The sequence below is a fragment of the Schistocerca americana genome, chromosome 1 (genome assembly GCF_021461395.2).
Source record: "Schistocerca americana isolate TAMUIC-IGC-003095 chromosome 1, iqSchAmer2.1, whole genome shotgun sequence".
Classification (NCBI taxonomy): Eukaryota; Metazoa; Arthropoda; class Insecta; order Orthoptera; family Acrididae; genus Schistocerca; species Schistocerca americana.
This window is the reverse complement of record NC_060119.1, coordinates 112,718,219-112,743,686: the sequence shown is the minus strand read 5'-3', so window position 1 is coordinate 112,743,686 and position 25,468 is coordinate 112,718,219. Positions and strand designations below refer to the sequence as shown.

General features: G+C 49.0%; 34 non-coding genes across 34 annotated transcripts; all 34 read right to left on the bottom strand.

The window, feature by feature from the left end:
- Positions 1 to 5,976: 5,976 nt before the first annotated feature.
- On the bottom strand, positions 5,977 to 6,049 carry Trnar-ccu. Its single transcript has one exon. It is a non-coding gene; the product is annotated as a tRNA-Arg (tRNA).
- Positions 6,050 to 6,551: 502 nt separating this feature from the next.
- Positions 6,552 to 6,624, bottom strand: Trnar-ccu. The gene has a single exon. It is a non-coding gene; the product is annotated as a tRNA-Arg (tRNA).
- A 502-nt stretch (positions 6,625 to 7,126) lies between these two features.
- Positions 7,127 to 7,199, bottom strand: Trnar-ccu. The gene has a single exon. It is a non-coding gene; the product is annotated as a tRNA-Arg (tRNA).
- Positions 7,200 to 7,701: 502 nt separating this feature from the next.
- Trnar-ccu lies at positions 7,702 to 7,774 on the bottom strand. The gene has a single exon. It is a non-coding gene; the product is annotated as a tRNA-Arg (tRNA).
- A 502-nt stretch (positions 7,775 to 8,276) lies between these two features.
- On the bottom strand, positions 8,277 to 8,349 carry Trnar-ccu. The gene has a single exon. It is a non-coding gene; the product is annotated as a tRNA-Arg (tRNA).
- Positions 8,350 to 8,851: 502 nt separating this feature from the next.
- Trnar-ccu lies at positions 8,852 to 8,924 on the bottom strand. The gene has a single exon. It is a non-coding gene; the product is annotated as a tRNA-Arg (tRNA).
- Positions 8,925 to 9,426: 502 nt separating this feature from the next.
- Trnar-ccu lies at positions 9,427 to 9,499 on the bottom strand. The gene has a single exon. It is a non-coding gene; the product is annotated as a tRNA-Arg (tRNA).
- Positions 9,500 to 10,001: 502 nt separating this feature from the next.
- Positions 10,002 to 10,074, bottom strand: Trnar-ccu. The gene has a single exon. It is a non-coding gene; the product is annotated as a tRNA-Arg (tRNA).
- Positions 10,075 to 10,576: 502 nt separating this feature from the next.
- Positions 10,577 to 10,649, bottom strand: Trnar-ccu. The gene has a single exon. It is a non-coding gene; the product is annotated as a tRNA-Arg (tRNA).
- Positions 10,650 to 11,151: 502 nt separating this feature from the next.
- Positions 11,152 to 11,224, bottom strand: Trnar-ccu. The gene has a single exon. It is a non-coding gene; the product is annotated as a tRNA-Arg (tRNA).
- Positions 11,225 to 11,726: 502 nt separating this feature from the next.
- Positions 11,727 to 11,799, bottom strand: Trnar-ccu. Its single transcript has one exon. It is a non-coding gene; the product is annotated as a tRNA-Arg (tRNA).
- Positions 11,800 to 12,301: 502 nt separating this feature from the next.
- On the bottom strand, positions 12,302 to 12,374 carry Trnar-ccu. Its single transcript has one exon. It is a non-coding gene; the product is annotated as a tRNA-Arg (tRNA).
- Positions 12,375 to 12,876: 502 nt separating this feature from the next.
- On the bottom strand, positions 12,877 to 12,949 carry Trnar-ccu. Its single transcript has one exon. It is a non-coding gene; the product is annotated as a tRNA-Arg (tRNA).
- Positions 12,950 to 13,451: 502 nt separating this feature from the next.
- On the bottom strand, positions 13,452 to 13,524 carry Trnar-ccu. The gene has a single exon. It is a non-coding gene; the product is annotated as a tRNA-Arg (tRNA).
- Positions 13,525 to 14,026: 502 nt separating this feature from the next.
- Positions 14,027 to 14,099, bottom strand: Trnar-ccu. Its single transcript has one exon. It is a non-coding gene; the product is annotated as a tRNA-Arg (tRNA).
- Positions 14,100 to 14,601: 502 nt separating this feature from the next.
- Trnar-ccu lies at positions 14,602 to 14,674 on the bottom strand. The gene has a single exon. It is a non-coding gene; the product is annotated as a tRNA-Arg (tRNA).
- A 502-nt stretch (positions 14,675 to 15,176) lies between these two features.
- On the bottom strand, positions 15,177 to 15,249 carry Trnar-ccu. Its single transcript has one exon. It is a non-coding gene; the product is annotated as a tRNA-Arg (tRNA).
- A 502-nt stretch (positions 15,250 to 15,751) lies between these two features.
- Positions 15,752 to 15,824, bottom strand: Trnar-ccu. Its single transcript has one exon. It is a non-coding gene; the product is annotated as a tRNA-Arg (tRNA).
- Positions 15,825 to 16,326: 502 nt separating this feature from the next.
- On the bottom strand, positions 16,327 to 16,399 carry Trnar-ccu. Its single transcript has one exon. It is a non-coding gene; the product is annotated as a tRNA-Arg (tRNA).
- Positions 16,400 to 16,901: 502 nt separating this feature from the next.
- Trnar-ccu lies at positions 16,902 to 16,974 on the bottom strand. Its single transcript has one exon. It is a non-coding gene; the product is annotated as a tRNA-Arg (tRNA).
- A 502-nt stretch (positions 16,975 to 17,476) lies between these two features.
- Trnar-ccu lies at positions 17,477 to 17,549 on the bottom strand. The gene has a single exon. It is a non-coding gene; the product is annotated as a tRNA-Arg (tRNA).
- Positions 17,550 to 18,051: 502 nt separating this feature from the next.
- On the bottom strand, positions 18,052 to 18,124 carry Trnar-ccu. Its single transcript has one exon. It is a non-coding gene; the product is annotated as a tRNA-Arg (tRNA).
- Positions 18,125 to 18,626: 502 nt separating this feature from the next.
- Trnar-ccu lies at positions 18,627 to 18,699 on the bottom strand. Its single transcript has one exon. It is a non-coding gene; the product is annotated as a tRNA-Arg (tRNA).
- Positions 18,700 to 19,201: 502 nt separating this feature from the next.
- Positions 19,202 to 19,274, bottom strand: Trnar-ccu. Its single transcript has one exon. It is a non-coding gene; the product is annotated as a tRNA-Arg (tRNA).
- Positions 19,275 to 19,776: 502 nt separating this feature from the next.
- On the bottom strand, positions 19,777 to 19,849 carry Trnar-ccu. The gene has a single exon. It is a non-coding gene; the product is annotated as a tRNA-Arg (tRNA).
- Positions 19,850 to 20,351: 502 nt separating this feature from the next.
- Trnar-ccu lies at positions 20,352 to 20,424 on the bottom strand. Its single transcript has one exon. It is a non-coding gene; the product is annotated as a tRNA-Arg (tRNA).
- Positions 20,425 to 20,926: 502 nt separating this feature from the next.
- Trnar-ccu lies at positions 20,927 to 20,999 on the bottom strand. The gene has a single exon. It is a non-coding gene; the product is annotated as a tRNA-Arg (tRNA).
- A 502-nt stretch (positions 21,000 to 21,501) lies between these two features.
- Trnar-ccu lies at positions 21,502 to 21,574 on the bottom strand. Its single transcript has one exon. It is a non-coding gene; the product is annotated as a tRNA-Arg (tRNA).
- A 502-nt stretch (positions 21,575 to 22,076) lies between these two features.
- Positions 22,077 to 22,149, bottom strand: Trnar-ccu. Its single transcript has one exon. It is a non-coding gene; the product is annotated as a tRNA-Arg (tRNA).
- Positions 22,150 to 22,651: 502 nt separating this feature from the next.
- On the bottom strand, positions 22,652 to 22,724 carry Trnar-ccu. The gene has a single exon. It is a non-coding gene; the product is annotated as a tRNA-Arg (tRNA).
- A 502-nt stretch (positions 22,725 to 23,226) lies between these two features.
- Positions 23,227 to 23,299, bottom strand: Trnar-ccu. Its single transcript has one exon. It is a non-coding gene; the product is annotated as a tRNA-Arg (tRNA).
- A 502-nt stretch (positions 23,300 to 23,801) lies between these two features.
- On the bottom strand, positions 23,802 to 23,874 carry Trnar-ccu. Its single transcript has one exon. It is a non-coding gene; the product is annotated as a tRNA-Arg (tRNA).
- A 502-nt stretch (positions 23,875 to 24,376) lies between these two features.
- Positions 24,377 to 24,449, bottom strand: Trnar-ccu. Its single transcript has one exon. It is a non-coding gene; the product is annotated as a tRNA-Arg (tRNA).
- A 502-nt stretch (positions 24,450 to 24,951) lies between these two features.
- Positions 24,952 to 25,024, bottom strand: Trnar-ccu. Its single transcript has one exon. It is a non-coding gene; the product is annotated as a tRNA-Arg (tRNA).
- Between the last annotated feature and the right edge of the window lie 444 nt (positions 25,025 to 25,468).

Genomic DNA, 25,468 nt, shown 5'->3' with positions numbered 1-25,468 from the left:
TCTTTTCTTTTTTTTTTTTTGTTTTTTTATTTTTTTTTTTTTTTTTTTTTTTTTTTTTTTTTTTTTTTTGTTGTCTGAAAATAAAAAATTGAACTTTTCACTTTTTTTCCTCATTTTGTTCGCTTTTTTTTTTTTAAGAAGGTGGGGGAGGGCGCGGAAGGCAGAGCGATCAGGGGTCGTAACCCGAGGCCTGGTCGCAGTGTCCCCCTCGTCCGTCAAGGAATCAGGGATGGGAAGGGGAAATCTTTTGTGGGAAGTATTGTTTATTTATTTATTTTTATTTACTGTTTTAATACATTCTTAATGTGGTTTTACTTTATACCACAACAAAAATAAATGTATCTAGCACCGCATCGTGCTCTGAGAAAAAGAAAACAATATCTCGGCACGTTCCTACACCGAGGTAATGTATATGGGGAAACGAAAAAAAAAGTGCTTCATACAGGATACAGAAGGGTGTGTCGCTACTCTCCTTACGCTTCATCATCCAGGTACGTCTTCACGTATATCATGTTGTTCCACCGAGAATCGAACTTAGTCATGTCAGCTCACTCAATGGGTATCTTCTCCTACCTGTTGATGATCCAGCTGCGTGGAGGGTCGCGTAGGGCACTCCCTAAGTAATTAGAAAAATACTGTCTGTATTTTGGGTTCCGTACGATCTTGCAATGACGTTCTTGTAGGTAGTTCCAAAAGTCTAATACATCTTTAGGTCCATCGTGAAATAAGTAGTGTACCGCATGCGCACGGATCCACGTGACAGCGTTGGTCTTGGCGCGCGGGAAATACTGTTGATCCGGAAATAGTAGAAACCGAGGTGTAATGTGTTCCGGAGTCACTCGTAGAAAATACGACAAAATTTGTCGCACCAAGCGCCATACGTCTTCTGCCGCGCCACATGTGAGACGGTGTTCGTCCGTGTCTGGTATCCCGCAGTCTACGCAGAGAGGCGATTCCGCCATGTTTATCTTGTGGAGGCGTGATCGGGTGATCTGTTTACCATTGACTGTGATGTACCATGTGGATCGGACGGCTGTGTCCAGTGGAATTGCGTGAATCGTCTTCCACACCACCTTCCAATTAACCTGAGGGCTTTTCGTCTCCACGATGTTTGGTGGGCGCCTCTGCTGTAGGACATGATATATATCCCGCGCCGACGCCTGTTTCGTCGGTGGTACTGCGATACGGAAATAGCTGTGTTCAATGTAAAAGTTCCCGAAGTAGTAGAAGGGTGGGGGTATGTCTTGCGTCGTCAGTGGGGGCATAATGGACGGCGGAGCTAAGGACTCCAACAGCAAACCTGTCAAACTTTCCGGGTGGTGGCGCCACAGCTTGATGTGTGAGCTGACATACAGGGACACAGCTCTGTCGTGGACATGGACTAGGCCAAGACCTCCCCTTTCTGGGGGAAGGGTCAGTGACTCATAACTGACTTTGAAGAGCATGCCTGTACTGACGTAGGCTCCGAATGCCGCTAATAGACGTCGAGCCATCAGTAACGGTATTGGGAGAACACGCGCTATGTGTGGAAGGCGCGATGCGAGGTAAACATTAACGAAGTGTGTCCTTTGGAGAATGTCGAGGGTCCGCAGACGAAGGTTGAAGATCTGGACCCGAATTTGTTGTAATAAGCGGCGGTAGTTAAGAGCCGCGGTGCGCCGTATGTCGTCGTGAAACTCTATCCCGAGACATTTGATAGTGCCACGAAGCTGTAGGGGTTCGACACACGCTGGGGTCAACCCGTCTCCTATGGCCATGGCGACCGATTTGGCGACGTTGAGACAGCTGCCGGAAGCCACACCGTACGTGGTAATCCATTCTAGTGCTCTATTGACATCATCGCGATTGCGGAACACGAGAACCAGGTCGTCTGCATATGCTGTACAGCGAAATGTGACGTCACGTAGGGTAAGACCGGTGAGGCGTTGACGGAGACCACAGAGGAGCGGTTCCAGTGCCAGAGCATATAGTATCGTCGACAAGGGGCAGCCTTGACGGACGGAGCGGAAAATCGGGAGGGACTGCGAGAGACGCCCGTTAACGAGCACTTTGGAAGTCGCTCCTCGGAGTAGGCGCATCACGACGGCTGTGAATTGCTGTGGGTACTGCATGTGCTGGAGAACGGACGTTAGGTATGCGTGATCCACTCGATCAAACGCTTGGCTAAAATCTAGTGATGCCAGCGCTCCTGGGACGCGGCGTGCCCTGGCTAGGGCTATTAAGTCACGGTATCGACACAGTGCTGTGTGGATGTTGTTGATACCCCCTAGGGAAGTCTGATCTGGCGAGATGACGTAAGGTAGGGTCGGTCGTAGACGGTTTGCTAGTAGTCTGGTGAATATCTTCATGTCGCAGTTGACGAGTGTTAGCGGGCGGTAATCTTGTATTCGAGCTCCACCTTTAGGCTTGTGAACCGGTATAATTATTCCTTCTACGAAGGTCGCAGGGAGCGGCACCGCGGGGGACATAAGCTCCCGACAGATGTCTGTTAACTTGGGAGCCAGTAAATACTGAAAAGTTCTATAAAACTCCACAGGGAGCCCGTCGGGGCCAGGAGACTTATTCGCCGCTCCTTTACCGATGGCGTCGATAACTTCGTCTTCCGTAATGTCGTTCAATAATTCAGTTTGTAAATCCTGTGGGACAATGCCGTAAACCAGTTGTGAGACTGCTGTCACCGTCATCGGGTCGGAACATTGAGCAGAATAAAGTCGTGCGTAATGGTCGAAGAAGGCTGCAGCAATATCGCGTTGTGTGGTGTGATGAAGGCCGTCCTCAGTGGTGATGGCATGTATCAGCGCCCGTCTTCGCAGTGTACGTTCTCGGATGACGTGGTACATGGTGGGTCGTTCCGTTGCGAGTCTGTCTTGTGTCCGCGCTCGGACGATCGTCCCTTCGAGGTGTCGGCGCATATGGGCTACGATCTGTGCTTTCGCACGCTGAACTGTCAGCTGTCGTTCCGGTGTGGGTGGCAAGGAGGCGCATTCGCGAAGGACGGTGAAATAAAAATCAAGGGTCTGCCGCCTCCAAGCAGCAGTCTCACGACCATACGTAATAAAGGTTCGCCGTAGGGCCGGCTTGGCGCAGGTTAACCACCAACTAATCGACGTAGGATACGTTGGGAGGCGGCGGACGCACAAACTCCACGTGTCTTCGATGGCGCGTCGACAATCCGGAGAAGCGAGATGAGCAAGGTTTAATTTCCAGGGATGTCGGCTGCGCCACACCCGTTGGCGACGAAGGGTGACGGCACATATATAGGCCTCGTGATCAGAGAAGGCTACTGGCCACACCTCCGCGTCACTCACCGTTGCCGCGAGAGAACGGGAGACGTAAATCCTATCGATGCGACTAGACGAGTGACTCGTGAAACGGGTGTATCCCGGTCTATTTCCTCGGACATGTTCCCATGTATCTACCAGCTGGAGATCGCCGATGAGTGTCCCAAGTTCGGGGCACGGTGAATGGCGTGGCAGCTGATCTTTAGGTGCTTGGGTGCAATTGAAATCGCCCCCTAATATCAAGTCATCGTGCCTGCCCTGAAAAAGCGGTGCTATTCCTTCTGCGAAGAAGAGCGATCGGTCACGACGGCGATTCGTTCCGGAAGGGGCGTACACATTGATAAACCGGACGCCTTGCACCGTTACGGCCATTCCTCTAGCGTCGGGGAGATATCGGACTTCGTCCGCCTCGAGGCCCTCTCTGAGGAGAATGGCGACTCCACTGTTAGTTGGCGAGGCGTGGGACACATGAGCCGTATAACCATACATACCCGGGAAATCTTCGACGAAGACTTCTTGGAGAAAGACAATGTCAACGTCTGCTGCATTGAGCATGTCTTGGAGCAGCGACAACTTCGTACGTGTCCGAATGGTGTTAATGTTGATGGTCGTTAAGCGATAGGTTTGTAGATCGTCTCCTGCGGTGGGGGCTGCCGTCAGTGTCGCCGTAAAAGGTGGGGCCTGTGATCTGCTGGCCGCGTCCGCGCCGTCATCTGTTGCTACTCGGGAGGGGCCGAGGTGTGGGAGGAGAGACTCCTCTCCTCATCCACCACAGCGGCCGTAGAATCGTCTTCAATGTCATCCGCCCAAGGTCCGCAAGTTAACGGTGGCTGCGGCAGAACACTTGTGGGCTGAGTGACTAAGAGTGAATCCGCAGTTGTTTCCGGTTGTGTACCAACGGCGGGCGCTGTGCTGGCCATCCGTTTGTCCGAGGGAGCGGAAACGGATTTGTCAAAATCAGACAAAGTGACAGGTGAGGGCGATCTCGTGTCATCCATTCTCCTCGTCGTTTCGTCGGCCGTCCGGTCGTCAACTGGAGAAGACGTCCGCTGGAGGCAATCGTCTGAGGGTGTGCGACGTCGCTTTTTATGTTTTCTCGGTGACCTTTGTTTGCGGACGTGGGCTTCTGAGTCCGAAAGAGTTTGTGGTTCCCGTATAGCATCCCCCTCAGGGAGAAAGGCAGAGGTCGGTACAACCCTAGCGTCGAGTTCCATTCTCTCGTCCGAATCTTCTTGTGGAGTCGATGGGCAGCGTTCTTCAACCCCTGCAGACACCGTAATGGTGTTGGTCAATCCAGGACCGGCGACAGGTGCGCATTCTAACGCTTCCTGTCTTCCGGGGGGGTTGTCGTCTGTCATGACGGTCGATCGTGTCACCTCTGCGTAATTGAGGGGGAGGGCCGTGAGCGTAGGAGGTGGTGTCGTGTCATGCAATGGAAGTTGTGTAATCCGACGTTGAATACACGCCGAGCGGACATGACCCTCCTGGCCGCAACCAGAACAAGTACGAGGTTGGCCGTCGTACATTATTATTGCTCGACAGCCACCTATGACTAAGTAGGACGGCACATGTTTCTTTAATTCAATTTTCACTTGTCGGACGCCGTTGAGGACTTGGTACGTCTCGAAGGTGTTCCATTTTTCGGCCACGTGGCTAATTACCGTCCCATAAGGACGGAAAGCTGAGGTAACGACGTCCGGTGGTACTTCGAAAGGGAGTTCGAAGACTCTTAGTGTGCGTAATCCTAGTCCAGCATGGTCAACAGTAACCTCTCCGATGTGACCATCGGAGTGTTTGAACTTGAGAGTGTTCGCGCATCTGTTCACAACTGCGTGACATAACTCGTCATCGATCATCTTGACGTAAACGACGCTGCTTGTGATGGATAGGTGGATACCGATGATGTGCTGTGTTGGTATTTGAACTTCGTCACGGATAAATCGTTCGACTTCAAAGGCTCGTGGTCGTGCGTAGTCGGGCTGGAAGCTGATCTTGATGGTAGCTTTTCTGTACGAATGAGCCATGGCGACTCAGTGTTAACGGACGCGAGTATTAGTTGCGGCAAGGAAGTAAACAAACTACGCGCGCTCGCGACTCTGCCGACGGGACCGCGACACTGCGGACGGGACGTAAACAAGACGTCCTCGCCGTTCACCGGCCGAAAGCAGACTGAATCCATTAGGCCACAGAGGCTGACTGGCGCTAAGCTGGCGGTGTGCTCGCTCAAATCAACACTTGCCAAGTGTACCCTTCCTGATGCGCTACTCTACGTCTGCAGAGAGTCAGGACGTCGCATGAGCCTTTCCTGTGTGCCTGTACATACTCAGACGTATCCAAGTCCAGGCGCCTACTTTCTGCTGGCAATTCTTATACCTGCCGTCTTAGGCTATTCCCTTTCTGGACTGTAAGTCCTGCACACAAGACAGGTAAGTGACTATTCATATGGGTCATACTGTTTACCAACAAGCAATTTCAAAATAGCGTTTCCTTTCACAGCGCCATCACGCTTTGAAACACTTCCGCTGCTAATAGGTCGATTGATAATGGCCGTCGTTTCGTTTTTGGTTGTCAGTAAGTGCGTATTTTCATATCGTCGTCATACCTGTGATACCTGTAAGCACTCAGAAACGCCAGCTTTCTCAACTATTACAGCTGTATGTGGTGAGAGTGATTTTGCCCCAGTGAGTAAAACGTGTACCTCTGGTGGGACTCGAACCCACAATCCCCGGTTTAGGAGACCGATGCCTTATCCATTAGGCCACAGAGGCTGACTGGCGCTAAGCTGGCGGTGTGCTCGCTCAAATCAACACTTGCCAAGTGTACCCTTCCTGATGCGCTACTCTACGTCTGCAGAGAGTCAGGACGTCGCATGAGCCTTTCCTGTGTGCCTGTACATACTCAGACGTATCCAAGTCCAGGCGCCTACTTTCTGCTGGCAATTCTTATACCTGCCGTCTTAGGCTATTCCCTTTCTGGACTGTAAGTCCTGCACACAAGACAGGTAAGTGACTATTCATATGGGTCATACTGTTTACCAACAAGCAATTTCAAAATAGCGTTTCCTTTCACAGCGCCATCACGCTTTGAAACACTTCCGCTGCTAATAGGTCGATTGATAATGGCCGTCGTTTCGTTTTTGGTTGTCAGTAAGTGCGTATTTTCATATCGTCGTCATACCTGTGATACCTGTAAGCACTCAGAAACGCCAGCTTTCTCAACTATTACAGCTGTATGTGGTGAGAGTGATTTTGCCCCAGTGAGTAAAACGTGTACCTCTGGTGGGACTCGAACCCACAATCCCCGGTTTAGGAGACCGATGCCTTATCCATTAGGCCACAGAGGCTGACTGGCGCTAAGCTGGCGGTGTGCTCGCTCAAATCAACACTTGCCAAGTGTACCCTTCCTGATGCGCTACTCTACGTCTGCAGAGAGTCAGGACGTCGCATGAGCCTTTCCTGTGTGCCTGTACATACTCAGACGTATCCAAGTCCAGGCGCCTACTTTCTGCTGGCAATTCTTATACCTGCCGTCTTAGGCTATTCCCTTTCTGGACTGTAAGTCCTGCACACAAGACAGGTAAGTGACTATTCATATGGGTCATACTGTTTACCAACAAGCAATTTCAAAATAGCGTTTCCTTTCACAGCGCCATCACGCTTTGAAACACTTCCGCTGCTAATAGGTCGATTGATAATGGCCGTCGTTTCGTTTTTGGTTGTCAGTAAGTGCGTATTTTCATATCGTCGTCATACCTGTGATACCTGTAAGCACTCAGAAACGCCAGCTTTCTCAACTATTACAGCTGTATGTGGTGAGAGTGATTTTGCCCCAGTGAGTAAAACGTGTACCTCTGGTGGGACTCGAACCCACAATCCCCGGTTTAGGAGACCGATGCCTTATCCATTAGGCCACAGAGGCTGACTGGCGCTAAGCTGGCGGTGTGCTCGCTCAAATCAACACTTGCCAAGTGTACCCTTCCTGATGCGCTACTCTACGTCTGCAGAGAGTCAGGACGTCGCATGAGCCTTTCCTGTGTGCCTGTACATACTCAGACGTATCCAAGCCCAGGCGCCTACTTTCTGCTGGCAATTCTTATACCTGCCGTCTTAGGCTATTCCCTTTCTGGACTGTAAGTCCTGCACACAAGACAGGTAAGTGACTATTCATATGGGTCATACTGTTTACCAACAAGCAATTTCAAAATAGCGTTTCCTTTCACAGCGCCATCACGCTTTGAAACACTTCCGCTGCTAATAGGTCGATTGATAATGGCCGTCGTTTCGTTTTTGGTTGTCAGTAAGTGCGTATTTTCATATCGTCGTCATACCTGTGATACCTGTAAGCACTCAGAAACGCCAGCTTTCTCAACTATTACAGCTGTATGTGGTGAGAGTGATTTTGCCCCAGTGAGTAAAACGTGTACCTCTGGTGGGACTCGAACCCACAATCCCCGGTTTAGGAGACCGATGCCTTATCCATTAGGCCACAGAGGCTGACTGGCGCTAAGCTGGCGGTGTGCTCGCTCAAATCAACACTTGCCAAGTGTACCCTTCCTGATGCGCTACTCTACGTCTGCAGAGAGTCAGGACGTCGCATGAGCCTTTCCTGTGTGCCTGTACATACTCAGACGTATCCAAGTCCAGGCGCCTACTTTCTGCTGGCAATTCTTATACCTGCCGTCTTAGGCTATTCCCTTTCTGGACTGTAAGTCCTGCACACAAGACAGGTAAGTGACTATTCATATGGGTCATACTGTTTACCAACAAGCAATTTCAAAATAGCGTTTCCTTTCACAGCGCCATCACGCTTTGAAACACTTCCGCTGCTAATAGGTCGATTGATAATGGCCGTCGTTTCGTTTTTGGTTGTCAGTAAGTGCGTATTTTCATATCGTCGTCATACCTGTGATACCTGTAAGCACTCAGAAACGCCAGCTTTCTCAACTATTACAGCTGTATGTGGTGAGAGTGATTTTGCCCCAGTGAGTAAAACGTGTACCTCTGGTGGGACTCGAACCCACAATCCCCGGTTTAGGAGACCGATGCCTTATCCATTAGGCCACAGAGGCTGACTGGCGCTAAGCTGGCGGTGTGCTCGCTCAAATCAACACTTGCCAAGTGTACCCTTCCTGATGCGCTACTCTACGTCTGCAGAGAGTCAGGACGTCGCATGAGCCTTTCCTGTGTGCCTGTACATACTCAGACGTATCCAAGTCCAGGCGCCTACTTTCTGCTGGCAATTCTTATACCTGCCGTCTTAGGCTATTCCCTTTCTGGACTGTAAGTCCTGCACACAAGACAGGTAAGTGACTATTCATATGGGTCATACTGTTTACCAACAAGCAATTTCAAAATAGCGTTTCCTTTCACAGCGCCATCACGCTTTGAAACACTTCCGCTGCTAATAGGTCGATTGATAATGGCCGTCGTTTCGTTTTTGGTTGTCAGTAAGTGCGTATTTTCATATCGTCGTCATACCTGTGATACCTGTAAGCACTCAGAAACGCCAGCTTTCTCAACTATTACAGCTGTATGTGGTGAGAGTGATTTTGCCCCAGTGAGTAAAACGTGTACCTCTGGTGGGACTCGAACCCACAATCCCCGGTTTAGGAGACCGATGCCTTATCCATTAGGCCACAGAGGCTGACTGGCGCTAAGCTGGCGGTGTGCTCGCTCAAATCAACACTTGCCAAGTGTACCCTTCCTGATGCGCTACTCTACGTCTGCAGAGAGTCAGGACGTCGCATGAGCCTTTCCTGTGTGCCTGTACATACTCAGACGTATCCAAGTCCAGGCGCCTACTTTCTGCTGGCAATTCTTATACCTGCCGTCTTAGGCTATTCCCTTTCTGGACTGTAAGTCCTGCACACAAGACAGGTAAGTGACTATTCATATGGGTCATACTGTTTACCAACAAGCAATTTCAAAATAGCGTTTCCTTTCACAGCGCCATCACGCTTTGAAACACTTCCGCTGCTAATAGGTCGATTGATAATGGCCGTCGTTTCGTTTTTGGTTGTCAGTAAGTGCGTATTTTCATATCGTCGTCATACCTGTGATACCTGTAAGCACTCAGAAACGCCAGCTTTCTCAACTATTACAGCTGTATGTGGTGAGAGTGATTTTGCCCCAGTGAGTAAAACGTGTACCTCTGGTGGGACTCGAACCCACAATCCCCGGTTTAGGAGACCGATGCCTTATCCATTAGGCCACAGAGGCTGACTGGCGCTAAGCTGGCGGTGTGCTCGCTCAAATCAACACTTGCCAAGTGTACCCTTCCTGATGCGCTACTCTACGTCTGCAGAGAGTCAGGACGTCGCATGAGCCTTTCCTGTGTGCCTGTACATACTCAGACGTATCCAAGTCCAGGCGCCTACTTTCTGCTGGCAATTCTTATACCTGCCGTCTTAGGCTATTCCCTTTCTGGACTGTAAGTCCTGCACACAAGACAGGTAAGTGACTATTCATATGGGTCATACTGTTTACCAACAAGCAATTTCAAAATAGCGTTTCCTTTCACAGCGCCATCACGCTTTGAAACACTTCCGCTGCTAATAGGTCGATTGATAATGGCCGTCGTTTCGTTTTTGGTTGTCAGTAAGTGCGTATTTTCATATCGTCGTCATACCTGTGATACCTGTAAGCACTCAGAAACGCCAGCTTTCTCAACTATTACAGCTGTATGTGGTGAGAGTGATTTTGCCCCAGTGAGTAAAACGTGTACCTCTGGTGGGACTCGAACCCACAATCCCCGGTTTAGGAGACCGATGCCTTATCCATTAGGCCACAGAGGCTGACTGGCGCTAAGCTGGCGGTGTGCTCGCTCAAATCAACACTTGCCAAGTGTACCCTTCCTGATGCGCTACTCTACGTCTGCAGAGAGTCAGGACGTCGCATGAGCCTTTCCTGTGTGCCTGTACATACTCAGACGTATCCAAGTCCAGGCGCCTACTTTCTGCTGGCAATTCTTATACCTGCCGTCTTAGGCTATTCCCTTTCTGGACTGTAAGTCCTGCACACAAGACAGGTAAGTGACTATTCATATGGGTCATACTGTTTACCAACAAGCAATTTCAAAATAGCGTTTCCTTTCACAGCGCCATCACGCTTTGAAACACTTCCGCTGCTAATAGGTCGATTGATAATGGCCGTCGTTTCGTTTTTGGTTGTCAGTAAGTGCGTATTTTCATATCGTCGTCATACCTGTGATACCTGTAAGCACTCAGAAACGCCAGCTTTCTCAACTATTACAGCTGTATGTGGTGAGAGTGATTTTGCCCCAGTGAGTAAAACGTGTACCTCTGGTGGGACTCGAACCCACAATCCCCGGTTTAGGAGACCGATGCCTTATCCATTAGGCCACAGAGGCTGACTGGCGCTAAGCTGGCGGTGTGCTCGCTCAAATCAACACTTGCCAAGTGTACCCTTCCTGATGCGCTACTCTACGTCTGCAGAGAGTCAGGACGTCGCATGAGCCTTTCCTGTGTGCCTGTACATACTCAGACGTATCCAAGTCCAGGCGCCTACTTTCTGCTGGCAATTCTTATACCTGCCGTCTTAGGCTATTCCCTTTCTGGACTGTAAGTCCTGCACACAAGACAGGTAAGTGACTATTCATATGGGTCATACTGTTTACCAACAAGCAATTTCAAAATAGCGTTTCCTTTCACAGCGCCATCACGCTTTGAAACACTTCCGCTGCTAATAGGTCGATTGATAATGGCCGTCGTTTCGTTTTTGGTTGTCAGTAAGTGCGTATTTTCATATCGTCGTCATACCTGTGATACCTGTAAGCACTCAGAAACGCCAGCTTTCTCAACTATTACAGCTGTATGTGGTGAGAGTGATTTTGCCCCAGTGAGTAAAACGTGTACCTCTGGTGGGACTCGAACCCACAATCCCCGGTTTAGGAGACCGATGCCTTATCCATTAGGCCACAGAGGCTGACTGGCGCTAAGCTGGCGGTGTGCTCGCTCAAATCAACACTTGCCAAGTGTACCCTTCCTGATGCGCTACTCTACGTCTGCAGAGAGTCAGGACGTCGCATGAGCCTTTCCTGTGTGCCTGTACATACTCAGACGTATCCAAGTCCAGGCGCCTACTTTCTGCTGGCAATTCTTATACCTGCCGTCTTAGGCTATTCCCTTTCTGGACTGTAAGTCCTGCACACAAGACAGGTAAGTGACTATTCATATGGGTCATACTGTTTACCAACAAGCAATTTCAAAATAGCGTTTCCTTTCACAGCGCCATCACGCTTTGAAACACTTCCGCTGCTAATAGGTCGATTGATAATGGCCGTCGTTTCGTTTTTGGTTGTCAGTAAGTGCGTATTTTCATATCGTCGTCATACCTGTGATACCTGTAAGCACTCAGAAACGCCAGCTTTCTCAACTATTACAGCTGTATGTGGTGAGAGTGATTTTGCCCCAGTGAGTAAAACGTGTACCTCTGGTGGGACTCGAACCCACAATCCCCGGTTTAGGAGACCGATGCCTTATCCATTAGGCCACAGAGGCTGACTGGCGCTAAGCTGGCGGTGTGCTCGCTCAAATCAACACTTGCCAAGTGTACCCTTCCTGATGCGCTACTCTACGTCTGCAGAGAGTCAGGACGTCGCATGAGCCTTTCCTGTGTGCCTGTACATACTCAGACGTATCCAAGTCCAGGCGCCTACTTTCTGCTGGCAATTCTTATACCTGCCGTCTTAGGCTATTCCCTTTCTGGACTGTAAGTCCTGCACACAAGACAGGTAAGTGACTATTCATATGGGTCATACTGTTTACCAACAAGCAATTTCAAAATAGCGTTTCCTTTCACAGCGCCATCACGCTTTGAAACACTTCCGCTGCTAATAGGTCGATTGATAATGGCCGTCGTTTCGTTTTTGGTTGTCAGTAAGTGCGTATTTTCATATCGTCGTCATACCTGTGATACCTGTAAGCACTCAGAAACGCCAGCTTTCTCAACTATTACAGCTGTATGTGGTGAGAGTGATTTTGCCCCAGTGAGTAAAACGTGTACCTCTGGTGGGACTCGAACCCACAATCCCCGGTTTAGGAGACCGATGCCTTATCCATTAGGCCACAGAGGCTGACTGGCGCTAAGCTGGCGGTGTGCTCGCTCAAATCAACACTTGCCAAGTGTACCCTTCCTGATGCGCTACTCTACGTCTGCAGAGAGTCAGGACGTCGCATGAGCCTTTCCTGTGTGCCTGTACATACTCAGACGTATCCAAGTCCAGGCGCCTACTTTCTGCTGGCAATTCTTATACCTGCCGTCTTAGGCTATTCCCTTTCTGGACTGTAAGTCCTGCACACAAGACAGGTAAGTGACTATTCATATGGGTCATACTGTTTACCAACAAGCAATTTCAAAATAGCGTTTCCTTTCACAGCGCCATCACGCTTTGAAACACTTCCGCTGCTAATAGGTCGATTGATAATGGCCGTCGTTTCGTTTTTGGTTGTCAGTAAGTGCGTATTTCCATATCGTCGTCATACCTGTGATACCTGTAAGCACTCAGAAACGCCAGCTTTCTCAACTATTACAGCTGTATGTGGTGAGAGTGATTTTGCCCCAGTGAGTAAAACGTGTACCTCTGGTGGGACTCGAACCCACAATCCCCGGTTTAGGAGACCGATGCCTTATCCATTAGGCCACAGAGGCTGACTGGCGCTAAGTTGGCGGTGTGCTCGCTCAAATCAACACTTGCCAAGTGTACCCTTCCTGATGCGCTACTCTACGTCTGCAGAGAGTCAGGACGTCGCATGAGCCTTTCCTGTGTGCCTGTACATACTCAGACGTATCCAAGTCCAGGCGCCTACTTTCTGCTGGCAATTCTTATACCTGCCGTCTTAGGCTATTCCCTTTCTGGACTGTAAGTCCTGCACACAAGACAGGTAAGTGACTATTCATATGGGTCATACTGTTTACCAACAAGCAATTTCAAAATAGCGTTTCCTTTCACAGCGCCATCACGCTTTGAAACACTTCCGCTGCTAATAGGTCGATTGATAATGGCCGTCGTTTCGTTTTTGGTTGTCAGTAAGTGCGTATTTTCATATCGTCGTCATACCTGTGATACCTGTAAGCACTCAGAAACGCCAGCTTTCTCAACTATTACAGCTGTATGTGGTGAGAGTGATTTTGCCCCAGTGAGTAAAACGTGTACCTCTGGTGGGACTCGAACCCACAATCCCCGGTTTAGGAGACCGATGCCTTATCCATTAGGCCACAGAGGCTGACTGGCGCTAAGCTGGCGGTGTGCTCGCTCAAATCAACACTTGCCAAGTGTACCCTTCCTGATGCGCTACTCTACGTCTGCAGAGAGTCAGGACGTCGCATGAGCCTTTCCTGTGTGCCTGTACATACTCAGACGTATCCAAGTCCAGGCGCCTACTTTCTGCTGGCAATTCTTATACCTGCCGTCTTAGGCTATTCCCTTTCTGGACTGTAAGTCCTGCACACAAGACAGGTAAGTGACTATTCATATGGGTCATACTGTTTACCAACAAGCAATTTCAAAATAGCGTTTCCTTTCACAGCGCCATCACGCTTTGAAACACTTCCGCTGCTAATAGGTCGATTGATAATGGCCGTCGTTTCGTTTTTGGTTGTCAGTAAGTGCGTATTTTCATATCGTCGTCATACCTGTGATACCTGTAAGCACTCAGAAACGCCAGCTTTCTCAACTATTACAGCTGTATGTGGTGAGAGTGATTTTGCCCCAGTGAGTAAAACGTGTACCTCTGGTGGGACTCGAACCCACAATCCCCGGTTTAGGAGACCGATGCCTTATCCATTAGGCCACAGAGGCTGACTGGCGCTAAGCTGGCGGTGTGCTCGCTCAAATCAACACTTGCCAAGTGTACCCTTCCTGATGCGCTACTCTACGTCTGCAGAGAGTCAGGACGTCGCATGAGCCTTTCCTGTGTGCCTGTACATACTCAGACGTATCCAAGTCCAGGCGCCTACTTTCTGCTGGCAATTCTTATACCTGCCGTCTTAGGCTATTCCCTTTCTGGACTGTAAGTCCTGCACACAAGACAGGTAAGTGACTATTCATATGGGTCATACTGTTTACCAACAAGCAATTTCAAAATAGCGTTTCCTTTCACAGCGCCATCACGCTTTGAAACACTTCCGCTGCTAATAGGTCGATTGATAATGGCCGTCGTTTCGTTTTTGGTTGTCAGTAAGTGCGTATTTTCATATCGTCGTCATACCTGTGATACCTGTAAGCACTCAGAAACGCCAGCTTTCTCAACTATTACAGCTGTATGTGGTGAGAGTGATTTTGCCCCAGTGAGTAAAACGTGTACCTCTGGTGGGACTCGAACCCACAATCCCCGGTTTAGGAGACCGATGCCTTATCCATTAGGCCACAGAGGCTGACTGGCGCTAAGCTGGCGGTGTGCTCGCTCAAATCAACACTTGCCAAGTGTACCCTTCCTGATGCGCTACTCTACGTCTGCAGAGAGTCAGGACGTCGCATGAGCCTTTCCTGTGTGCCTGTACATACTCAGACGTATCCAAGTCCAGGCGCCTACTTTCTGCTGGCAATTCTTATACCTGCCGTCTTAGGCTATTCCCTTTCTGGACTGTAAGTCCTGCACACAAGACAGGTAAGTGACTATTCATATGGGTCATACTGTTTACCAACAAGCAATTTCAAAATAGCGTTTCCTTTCACAGCGCCATCACGCTTTGAAACACTTCCGCTGCTAATAGGTCGATTGATAATGGCCGTCGTTTCGTTTTTGGTTGTCAGTAAGTGCGTATTTTCATATCGTCGTCATACCTGTGATACCTGTAAGCACTCAGAAACGCCAGCTTTCTCAACTATTACAGCTGTATGTGGTGAGAGTGATTTTGCCCCAGTGAGTAAAACGTGTACCTCTGGTGGGACTCGAACCCACAATCCCCGGTTTAGGAGACCGATGCCTTATCCATTAGGCCACAGAGGCTGACTGACGCTAAGCTGGCGGTGTGCTCGCTCAAATCAACACTTGCCAAGTGTACCCTTCCTGATGCGCTACTCTACGTCTGCAGAGAGTCAGGACGTCGCATGAGCCTTTCCTGTGTGCCTGTACATACTCAGACGTATCCAAGTCCAGGCGCCTACTTTCTGCTGGCAATTCTTATACCTGCCGTCTTAGGCTATTCCCTTTCTGGACTGTAAGTCCTGCACACAAGACAGGTAAGTGACTATTCATATGGGTCATACTGTTTACCAACAAGCAATTTCAAAATAGCGTTTCCTTTCACAGCGCCATCACGCTTTGAAACACTTCCGCTGCTAATAGGTCGATTGATAATGGCCGTCGTTTCGTTTTTGGTTGTCAGTAAGTGCGTATTTTCATATCGTCGTCATACCTGTGATACCTGTAAGCACTCAGAAACGCCAGCTTTCTCAACTATTACAGCTGTATGTGGTGAGAGTGATTTTGCCCCAGTGAGTAAAACGTGTACCTCTGGTGGGACTCGAACCCACAATCCCCGGTTTAGGAGACCGATGCCTTATCCATTAGGCCACAGAGGCTGACTGGCGCTAAGCTGGCGGTGTGCTCGCTCAAATCAACACTTGCCAAGTGTACCCTTCCTGATGCGCTACTCTACGTCTGCAGAGAGTCAGGACGTCGCATGAGCCTTTCCTGTGTGCCTGTACATACTCAGACGTATCCAAGTCCAGGCGCCTACTTTCTGCTGGCAATTCTTATACCTGCCGTCTTAGGCTATTCCCTTTCTGGACTGTAAGTCCTGCACACAAGACAGGTAAGTGACTATTCATATGGGTCATACTGTTTACCAACAAGCAATTTCAAAATAGCGTTTCCTTTCACAGCGCCATCACGCTTTGAAACACTTCCGCTGCTAATAGGTCGATTGATAATGGCCGTCGTTTCGTTTTTGGTTGTCAGTAAGTGCGTATTTTCATATCGTCGTCATACCTGTGATACCTGTAAGCACTCAGAAACGCCAGCTTTCTCAACTATTACAGCTGTATGTGGTGAGAGTGATTTTGCCCCAGTGAGTAAAACGTGTACCTCTGGTGGGACTCGAACCCACAATCCCCGGTTTAGGAGACCGATGCCTTATCCATTAGGCCACAGAGGCTGACTGGCGCTAAGCTGGCGGTGTGCTCGCTCAAATCAACACTTGCCAAGTGTACCCTTCCTGATGCGCTACTCTACGTCTGCAGAGAGTCAGGACGTCGCATGAGCCTTTCCTGTGTGCCTGTACATACTCAGACGTATCCAAGTCCAGGCGCCTACTTTCTGCTGGCAATTCTTATACCTGCCGTCTTAGGCTATTCCCTTTCTGGACTGTAAGTCCTGCACACAAGACAGGTAAGTGACTATTCATATGGGTCATACTGTTTACCAACAAGCAATTTCAAAATAGCGTTTCCTTTCACAGCGCCATCACGCTTTGAAACACTTCCGCTGCTAATAGGTCGATTGATAATGGCCGTCGTTTCGTTTTTGGTTGTCAGTAAGTGCGTATTTTCATATCGTCGTCATACCTGTGATACCTGTAAGCACTCAGAAACGCCAGCTTTCTCAACTATTACAGCTGTATGTGGTGAGAGTGATTTTGCCCCAGTGAGTAAAACGTGTACCTCTGGTGGGACTCGAACCCACAATCCCCGGTTTAGGAGACCGATGCCTTATCCATTAGGCCACAGAGGCTGACTGGCGCTAAGCTGGCGGTGTGCTCGCTCAAATCAACACTTGCCAAGTGTACCCTTCCTGATGCGCTACTCTACGTCTGCAGAGAGTCAGGACGTCGCATGAGCCTTTCCTGTGTGCCTGTACATACTCAGACGTATCCAAGTCCAGGCGCCTACTTTCTGCTGGCAATTCTTATACCTGCCGTCTTAGGCTATTCCCTTTCTGGACTGTAAGTCCTGCACACAAGACAGGTAAGTGACTATTCATATGGGTCATACTGTTTACCAACAAGCAATTTCAAAATAGCGTTTCCTTTCACAGCGCCATCACGCTTTGAAACACTTCCGCTGCTAATAGGTCGATTGATAATGGCCGTCGTTTCGTTTTTGGTTGTCAGTAAGTGCGTATTTTCATATCGTCGTCATACCTGTGATACCTGTAAGCACTCAGAAACGCCAGCTTTCTCAACTATTACAGCTGTATGTGGTGAGAGTGATTTTGCCCCAGTGAGTAAAACGTGTACCTCTGGTGGGACTCGAACCCACAATCCCCGGTTTAGGAGACCGATGCCTTATCCATTAGGCCACAGAGGCTGACTGGCGCTAAGCTGGCGGTGTGCTCGCTCAAATCAACACTTGCCAAGTGTACCCTTCCTGATGCGCTACTCTACGTCTGCAGAGAGTCAGGACGTCGCATGAGCCTTTCCTGTGTGCCTGTACATACTCAGACGTATCCAAGTCCAGGCGCCTACTTTCTGCTGGCAATTCTTATACCTGCCGTCTTAGGCTATTCCCTTTCTGGACTGTAAGTCCTGCACACAAGACAGGTAAGTGACTATTCATATGGGTCATACTGTTTACCAACAAGCAATTTCAAAATAGCGTTTCCTTTCACAGCGCCATCACGCTTTGAAACACTTCCGCTGCTAATAGGTCGATTGATAATGGCCGTCGTTTCGTTTTTGGTTGTCAGTAAGTGCGTATTTTCATATCGTCGTCATACCTGTGATACCTGTAAGCACTCAGAAACGCCAGCTTTCTCAACTATTACAGCTGTATGTGGTGAGAGTGATTTTGCCCCAGTGAGTAAAACGTGTACCTCTGGTGGGACTCGAACCCACAATCCCCGGTTTAGGAGACCGATGCCTTATCCATTAGGCCACAGAGGCTGACTGGCGCTAAGCTGGCGGTGTGCTCGCTCAAATCAACACTTGCCAAGTGTACCCTTCCTGATGCGCTACTCTACGTCTGCAGAGAGTCAGGACGTCGCATGAGCCTTTCCTGTGTGCCTGTACATACTCAGACGTATCCAAGTCCAGGCGCCTACTTTCTGCTGGCAATTCTTATACCTGCCGTCTTAGGCTATTCCCTTTCTGGACTGTAAGTCCTGCACACAAGACAGGTAAGTGACTATTCATATGGGTCATACTGTTTACCAACAAGCAATTTCAAAATAGCGTTTCCTTTCACAGCGCCATCACGCTTTGAAACACTTCCGCTGCTAATAGGTCGATTGATAATGGCCGTCGTTTCGTTTTTGGTTGTCAGTAAGTGCGTATTTTCATATCGTCGTCATACCTGTGATACCTGTAAGCACTCAGAAACGCCAGCTTTCTCAACTATTACAGCTGTATGTGGTGAGAGTGATTTTGCCCCAGTGAGTAAAACGTGTACCTCTGGTGGGACTCGAACCCACAATCCCCGGTTTAGGAGACCGATGCCTTATCCATTAGGCCACAGAGGCTGACTGGCGCTAAGCTGGCGGTGTGCTCGCTCAAATCAACACTTGCCAAGTGTACCCTTCCTGATGCGCTACTCTACGTCTGCAGAGAGTCAGGACGTCGCATGAGCCTTTCCTGTGTGCCTGTACATACTCAGACGTATCCAAGTCCAGGCGCCTACTTTCTGCTGGCAATTCTTATACCTGCCGTCTTAGGCTATTCCCTTTCTGGACTGTAAGTCCTGCACACAAGACAGGTAAGTGACTATTCATATGGGTCATACTGTTTACCAACAAGCAATTTCAAAATAGCGTTTCCTTTCACAGCGCCATCACGCTTTGAAACACTTCCGCTGCTAATAGGTCGATTGATAATGGCCGTCGTTTCGTTTTTGGTTGTCAGTAAGTGCGTATTTTCATATCGTCGTCATACCTGTGATACCTGTAAGCACTCAGAAACGCCAGCTTTCTCAACTATTACAGCTGTATGTGGTGAGAGTGATTTTGCCCCAGTGAGTAAAACGTGTACCTCTGGTGGGACTCGAACCCACAATCCCCGGTTTAGGAGACCGATGCCTTATCCATTAGGCCACAGAGGCTGACTGGCGCTAAGCTGGCGGTGTGCTCGCTCAAATCAACACTTGCCAAGTGTACCCTTCCTGATGCGCTACTCTACGTCTGCAGAGAGTCAGGACGTCGCATGAGCCTTTCCTGTGTGCCTGTACATACTCAGACGTATCCAAGTCCAGGCGCCTACTTTCTGCTGGCAATTCTTATACCTGCCGTCTTAGGCTATTCCCTTTCTGGACTGTAAGTCCTGCACACAAGACAGGTAAGTGACTATTCATATGGGTCATACTGTTTACCAACAAGCAATTTCAAAATAGCGTTTCCTTTCACAGCGCCATCACGCTTTGAAACACTTCCGCTGCTAATAGGTCGATTGATAATGGCCGTCGTTTCGTTTTTGGTTGTCAGTAAGTGCGTATTTTCATATCGTCGTCATACCTGTGATACCTGTAAGCACTCAGAAACGCCAGCTTTCTCAACTATTACAGCTGTATGTGGTGAGAGTGATTTTGCCCCAGTGAGTAAAACGTGTACCTCTGGTGGGACTCGAACCCACAATCCCCGGTTTAGGAGACCGATGCCTTATCCATTAGGCCACAGAGGCTGACTGGCGCTAAGCTGGCGGTGTGCTCGCTCAAATCAACACTTGCCAAGTGTACCCTTCCTGATGCGCTACTCTACGTCTGCAGAGAGTCAGGACGTCGCATGAGCCTTTCCTGTGTGCCTGTACATACTCAGACGTATCCAAGTCCAGGCGCCTACTTTCTGCTGGCAATTCTTATACCTGCCGTCTTAGGCTATTCCCTTTCTGGACTGTAAGTCCTGCACACAAGACAGGTAAGTGACTATTCATATGGGTCATACTGTTTACCAACAAGCAATTTCAAAATAGCGTTTCCTTTCACAGCGCCATCACGCTTTGAAACACTTCCGCTGCTAATAGGTCGATTGATAATGGCCGTCGTTTCGTTTTTGGTTGTCAGTAAGTGCGTATTTTCATATCGTCGTCATACCTGTGATACCTGTAAGCACTCAGAAACGCCAGCTTTCTCAACTATTACAGCTGTATGTGGTGAGAGTGATTTTGCCCCAGTGAGTAAAACGTGTACCTCTGGTGGGACTCGAACCCACAATCCCCGGTTTAGGAGACCGATGCCTTATCCATTAGGCCACAGAGGCTGACTGGCGCTAAGCTGGCGGTGTGCTCGCTCAAATCAACACTTGCCAAGTGTACCCTTCCTGATGCGCTACTCTACGTCTGCAGAGAGTCAGGACGTCGCATGAGCCTTTCCTGTGTGCCTGTACATACTCAGACGTATCCAAGTCCAGGCGCCTACTTTCTGCTGGCAATTCTTATACCTGCCGTCTTAGGCTATTCCCTTTCTGGACTGTAAGTCCTGCACACAAGACAGGTAAGTGACTATTCATATGGGTCATACTGTTTACCAACAAGCAATTTCAAAATAGCGTTTCCTTTCACAGCGCCATCACGCTTTGAAACACTTCCGCTGCTAATAGGTCGATTGATAATGGCCGTCGTTTCGTTTTTGGTTGTCAGTAAGTGCGTATTTTCATATCGTCGTCATACCTGTGATACCTGTAAGCACTCAGAAACGCCAGCTTTCTCAACTATTACAGCTGTATGTGGTGAGAGTGATTTTGCCCCAGTGAGTAAAACGTGTACCTCTGGTGGGACTCGAACCCACAATCCCCGGTTTAGGAGACCGATGCCTTATCCATTAGGCCACAGAGGCTGACTGGCGCTAAGCTGGCGGTGTGCTCGCTCAAATCAACACTTGCCAAGTGTACCCTTCCTGATGCGCTACTCTACGTCTGCAGAGAGTCAGGACGTCGCATGAGCCTTTCCTGTGTGCCTGTACATACTCAGACGTATCCAAGTCCAGGCGCCTACTTTCTGCTGGCAATTCTTATACCTGCCGTCTTAGGCTATTCCCTTTCTGGACTGTAAGTCCTGCACACAAGACAGGTAAGTGACTATTCATATGGGTCATACTGTTTACCAACAAGCAATTTCAAAATAGCGTTTCCTTTCACAGCGCCATCACGCTTTGAAACACTTCCGCTGCTAATAGGTCGATTGATAATGGCCGTCGTTTCGTTTTTGGTTGTCAGTAAGTGCGTATTTTCATATCGTCGTCATACCTGTGATACCTGTAAGCACTCAGAAACGCCAGCTTTCTCAACTATTACAGCTGTATGTGGTGAGAGTGATTTTGCCCCAGTGAGTAAAACGTGTACCTCTGGTGGGACTCGAACCCACAATCCCCGGTTTAGGAGACCGATACCTTATCCATTAGGCCACAGAGGCTGACTGGCGCTAAGCTGGCGGTGTGCTCGCTCAAATCAACACTTGCCAAGTGTACCCTTCCTGATGCGCTACTCTACGTCTGCAGAGAGTCAGGACGTCGCATGAGCCTTTCCTGTGTGCCTGTACATACTCAGACGTATCCAAGTCCAGGCGCCTACTTTCTGCTGGCAATTCTTATACCTGCCGTCTTAGGCTATTCCCTTTCTGGACTGTAAGTCCTGCACACAAGACAGGTAAGTGACTATTCATATGGGTCATACTGTTTACCAACAAGCAATTTCAAAATAGCGTTTCCTTTCACAGCGCCATCACGCTTTGAAACACTTCCGCTGCTAATAGGTCGATTGATAATGGCCGTCGTTTCGTTTTTGGTTGTCAGTAAGTGCGTATTTTCATATCGTCGTCATACCTGTGATACCTGTAAGCACTCAGAAACGCCAGCTTTCTCAACTATTACAGCTGTATGTGGTGAGAGTGATTTTGCCCCAGTGAGTAAAACGTGTACCTCTGGTGGGACTCGAACCCACAATCCCCGGTTTAGGAGACCGATGCCTTATCCATTAGGCCACAGAGGCTGACTGGCGCTAAGCTGGCGGTGTGCTCGCTCAAATCAACACTTGCCAAGTGTACCCTTCCTGATGCGCTACTCTACGTCTGCAGAGAGTCAGGACGTCGCATGAGCCTTTCCTGTGTGCCTGTACATACTCAGACGTATCCAAGTCCAGGCGCCTACTTTCTGCTGGCAATTCTTATACCTGCCGTCTTAGGCTATTCCCTTTCTGGACTGTAAGTCCTGCACACAAGACAGGTAAGTGACTATTCATATGGGTCATACTGTTTACCAACAAGCAATTTCAAAATAGCGTTTCCTTTCACAGCGCCATCACGCTTTGAAACACTTCCGCTGCTAATAGGTCGATTGATAATGGCCGTCGTTTCGTTTTTGGTTGTCAGTAAGTGCGTATTTTCATATCGTCGTCATACCTGTGATACCTGTAAGCACTCAGAAACGCCAGCTTTCTCAACTATTACAGCTGTATGTGGTGAGAGTGATTTTGCCCCAGTGAGTAAAACGTGTACCTCTGGTGGGACTCGAACCCACAATCCCCGGTTTAGGAGACCGATGCCTTATCCATTAGGCCACAGAGGCTGACTGGCGCTAAGCTGGCGGTGTGCTCGCTCAAATCAACACTTGCCAAGTGTACCCTTCCTGATGCGCTACTCTACGTCTGCAGAGAGTCAGGACGTCGCATGAGCCTTTCCTGTGTGCCTGTACATACTCAGACGTATCCAAGTCCAGGCGCCTACTTTCTGCTGGCAATTCTTATACCTGCCGTCTTAGGCTATTCCCTTTCTGGACTGTAAGTCCTGCACACAAGACAGGTAAGTGACTATTCATATGGGTCATACTGTTTACCAACAAGCAATTTCAAAATAGCGTTTCCTTTCACAGCGCCATCACGCTTTGAAACACTTCCGCTGCTAATAGGTCGATTGATAATGGCCATCGTTTCGTTTTTGGTTGTCAGTAAGTGCGTATTTTCATATCGTCGTCATACCTGTGATACCTGTAAGCACTCAGAAACGCCAGCTTTCTCAACTATTACAGCTGTATGTGGTGAGAGTGATTTTGCCCCAGTGAGTAAAACGTGTACCTCTGGTGGGACTCGAACCCACAATCCCCGGTTTAGGAGACCGATGCCTTATCCATTAGGCCACAGAGGCTGACTGGCGCTAAGCTGGCGGTGTGCTCGCTCAAATCAACACTTGCCAAGTGTACCCTTCCTGATGCGCTACTCTACGTCTGCAGAGAGTCAGGACGTCGCATGAGCCTTTCCTGTGTGCCTGTACATACTCAGACGTATCCAAGTCCAGGCGCCTACTTTCTGCTGGCAATTCTTATACCTGCCGTCTTAGGCTATTCCCTTTCTGGACTGTAAGTCCTGCACACAAGACAGGTAAGTGACTATTCATATGGGTCATACTGTTTACCAACAAGCAATTTCAAAATAGCGTTTCCTTTCACAGCGCCATCACGCTTTGAAACACTTCCGCTGCTAATAGGTCGATTGATAATGGCCGTCGTTTCGTTTTTGGTTGTCAGTAAGTGCGTATTTTCATATCGTCGTCATACCTGTGATACCTGTAAGCACTCAGAAACGCCAGCTTTCTCAACTATTACAGCTGTATGTGGTGAGAGTGATTTTGCCCCAGTGAGTAAAACGTGTACCTCTGGTGGGACTCGAACCCACAATCCCCGGTTTAGGAGACCGATGCCTTATCCATTAGGCCACAGAGGCTGACTGGCGCTAAGCTGGCGGTGTGCTCGCTCAAATCAACACTTGCCAAGTGTACCCTTCCTGATGCGCTACTCTACGTCTGCAGAGAGTCAGGACGTCGCATGAGCCTTTCCTGTGTGCCTGTACATACTCAGACGTATCCAAGTCCAGGCGCCTACTTTCTGCTGGCAATTCTTATACCTGCCGTCTTAGGCTATTCCCTTTCTGGACTGTAAGTCCTGCACACAAGACAGGTAAGTGACTATTCATATGGGTCATACTGTTTACCAACAAGCAATTTCAAAATAGCGTTTCCTTTCACAGCACCATCACGCTTTGAAACACTTCCGCTGCTAATAGGTCGATTGATAATGGCCGTCGTTTCGTTTTTGGTTGTCAGTAAGTGCGTATTTTCATATCGTCGTCATACCTGTGATACCTGTAAGCACTCAGAAACGCCAGCTTTCTCAACTATTACAGCTGTATGTGGTGAGAGTGATTTTGCCCCAGTGAGTAAAACGTGTACCTCTGGTGGGACTCGAACCCACAATCCCCGGTTTAGGAGACCGATGCCTTATCCATTAGGCCACAGAGGCTGACTGGCGCTAAGCTGGCGGTGTGCTCGCTCAAATCAACACTTGCCAAGTGTACCCTTCCTGATGCGCTACTCTACGTCTGCAGAGAGTCAGGACGTCGCATGAGCCTTTCCTGTGTGCCTGTACATACTCAGACGTATCCAAGTCCAGGCGCCTACTTTCTGCTGGCAATTCTTATACCTGCCGTCTTAGGCTATTCCCTTTCTGGACTGTAAGTCCTGCACACAAGACAGGTAAGTGACTATTCATATGGGTCATACTGTTTACCAACAAGCAATTTCAAAATAGCGTTTCCTTTCACAGCGCCATCACGCTTTGAAACACTTCCGCTGCTAATAGGTCGATTGATAATGGCCGTCGTTTCGTTTTTGGTTGTCAGTAAGTGCGTATTTTCATATCGTCGTCATACCTGTGATACCTGTAAGCACTCAGAAACGCCAGCTTTCTCAACTATTACAGCTGTATGTGGTGAGAGTGATTTTGCCCCAGTGAGTAAAACGTGTACCTCTGGTGGGACTCGAACCCACAATCCCCGGTTTAGGAGACCGATGCCTTATCCATTAGGCCACAGAGGCTGACTGGCGCTAAGCTGGCGGTGTGCTCGCTCAAATCAACACTTGCCAAGTGTACCCTTCCTGATGCGCTACTCTACGTCTGCAGAGAGTCAGGACGTCGCATGAGCCTTTCCTGTGTGCCTGTACATACTCAGACGTATCCAAGTCCAGGCGCCTACTTTCTGCTGGCAATTCTTATACCTGCCGTCTTAGGCTATTCCCTTTCTGGACTGTAAGTCCTGCACACAAGACAGGTAAGTGACTATTCATATGGGTCATACTGTTTACCAACAAGCAATTTCAAAATAGCGTTTCCTTTCACAGCGCCATCACGCTTTGAAACACTTCCGCTGCTAATAGGTCGATTGATAATGGCCGTCGTTTCGTTTTTGGTTGTCAGTAAGTGCGTATTTTCATATCGTCGTCATACCTGTGATACCTGTAAGCACTCAGAAACGCCAGCTT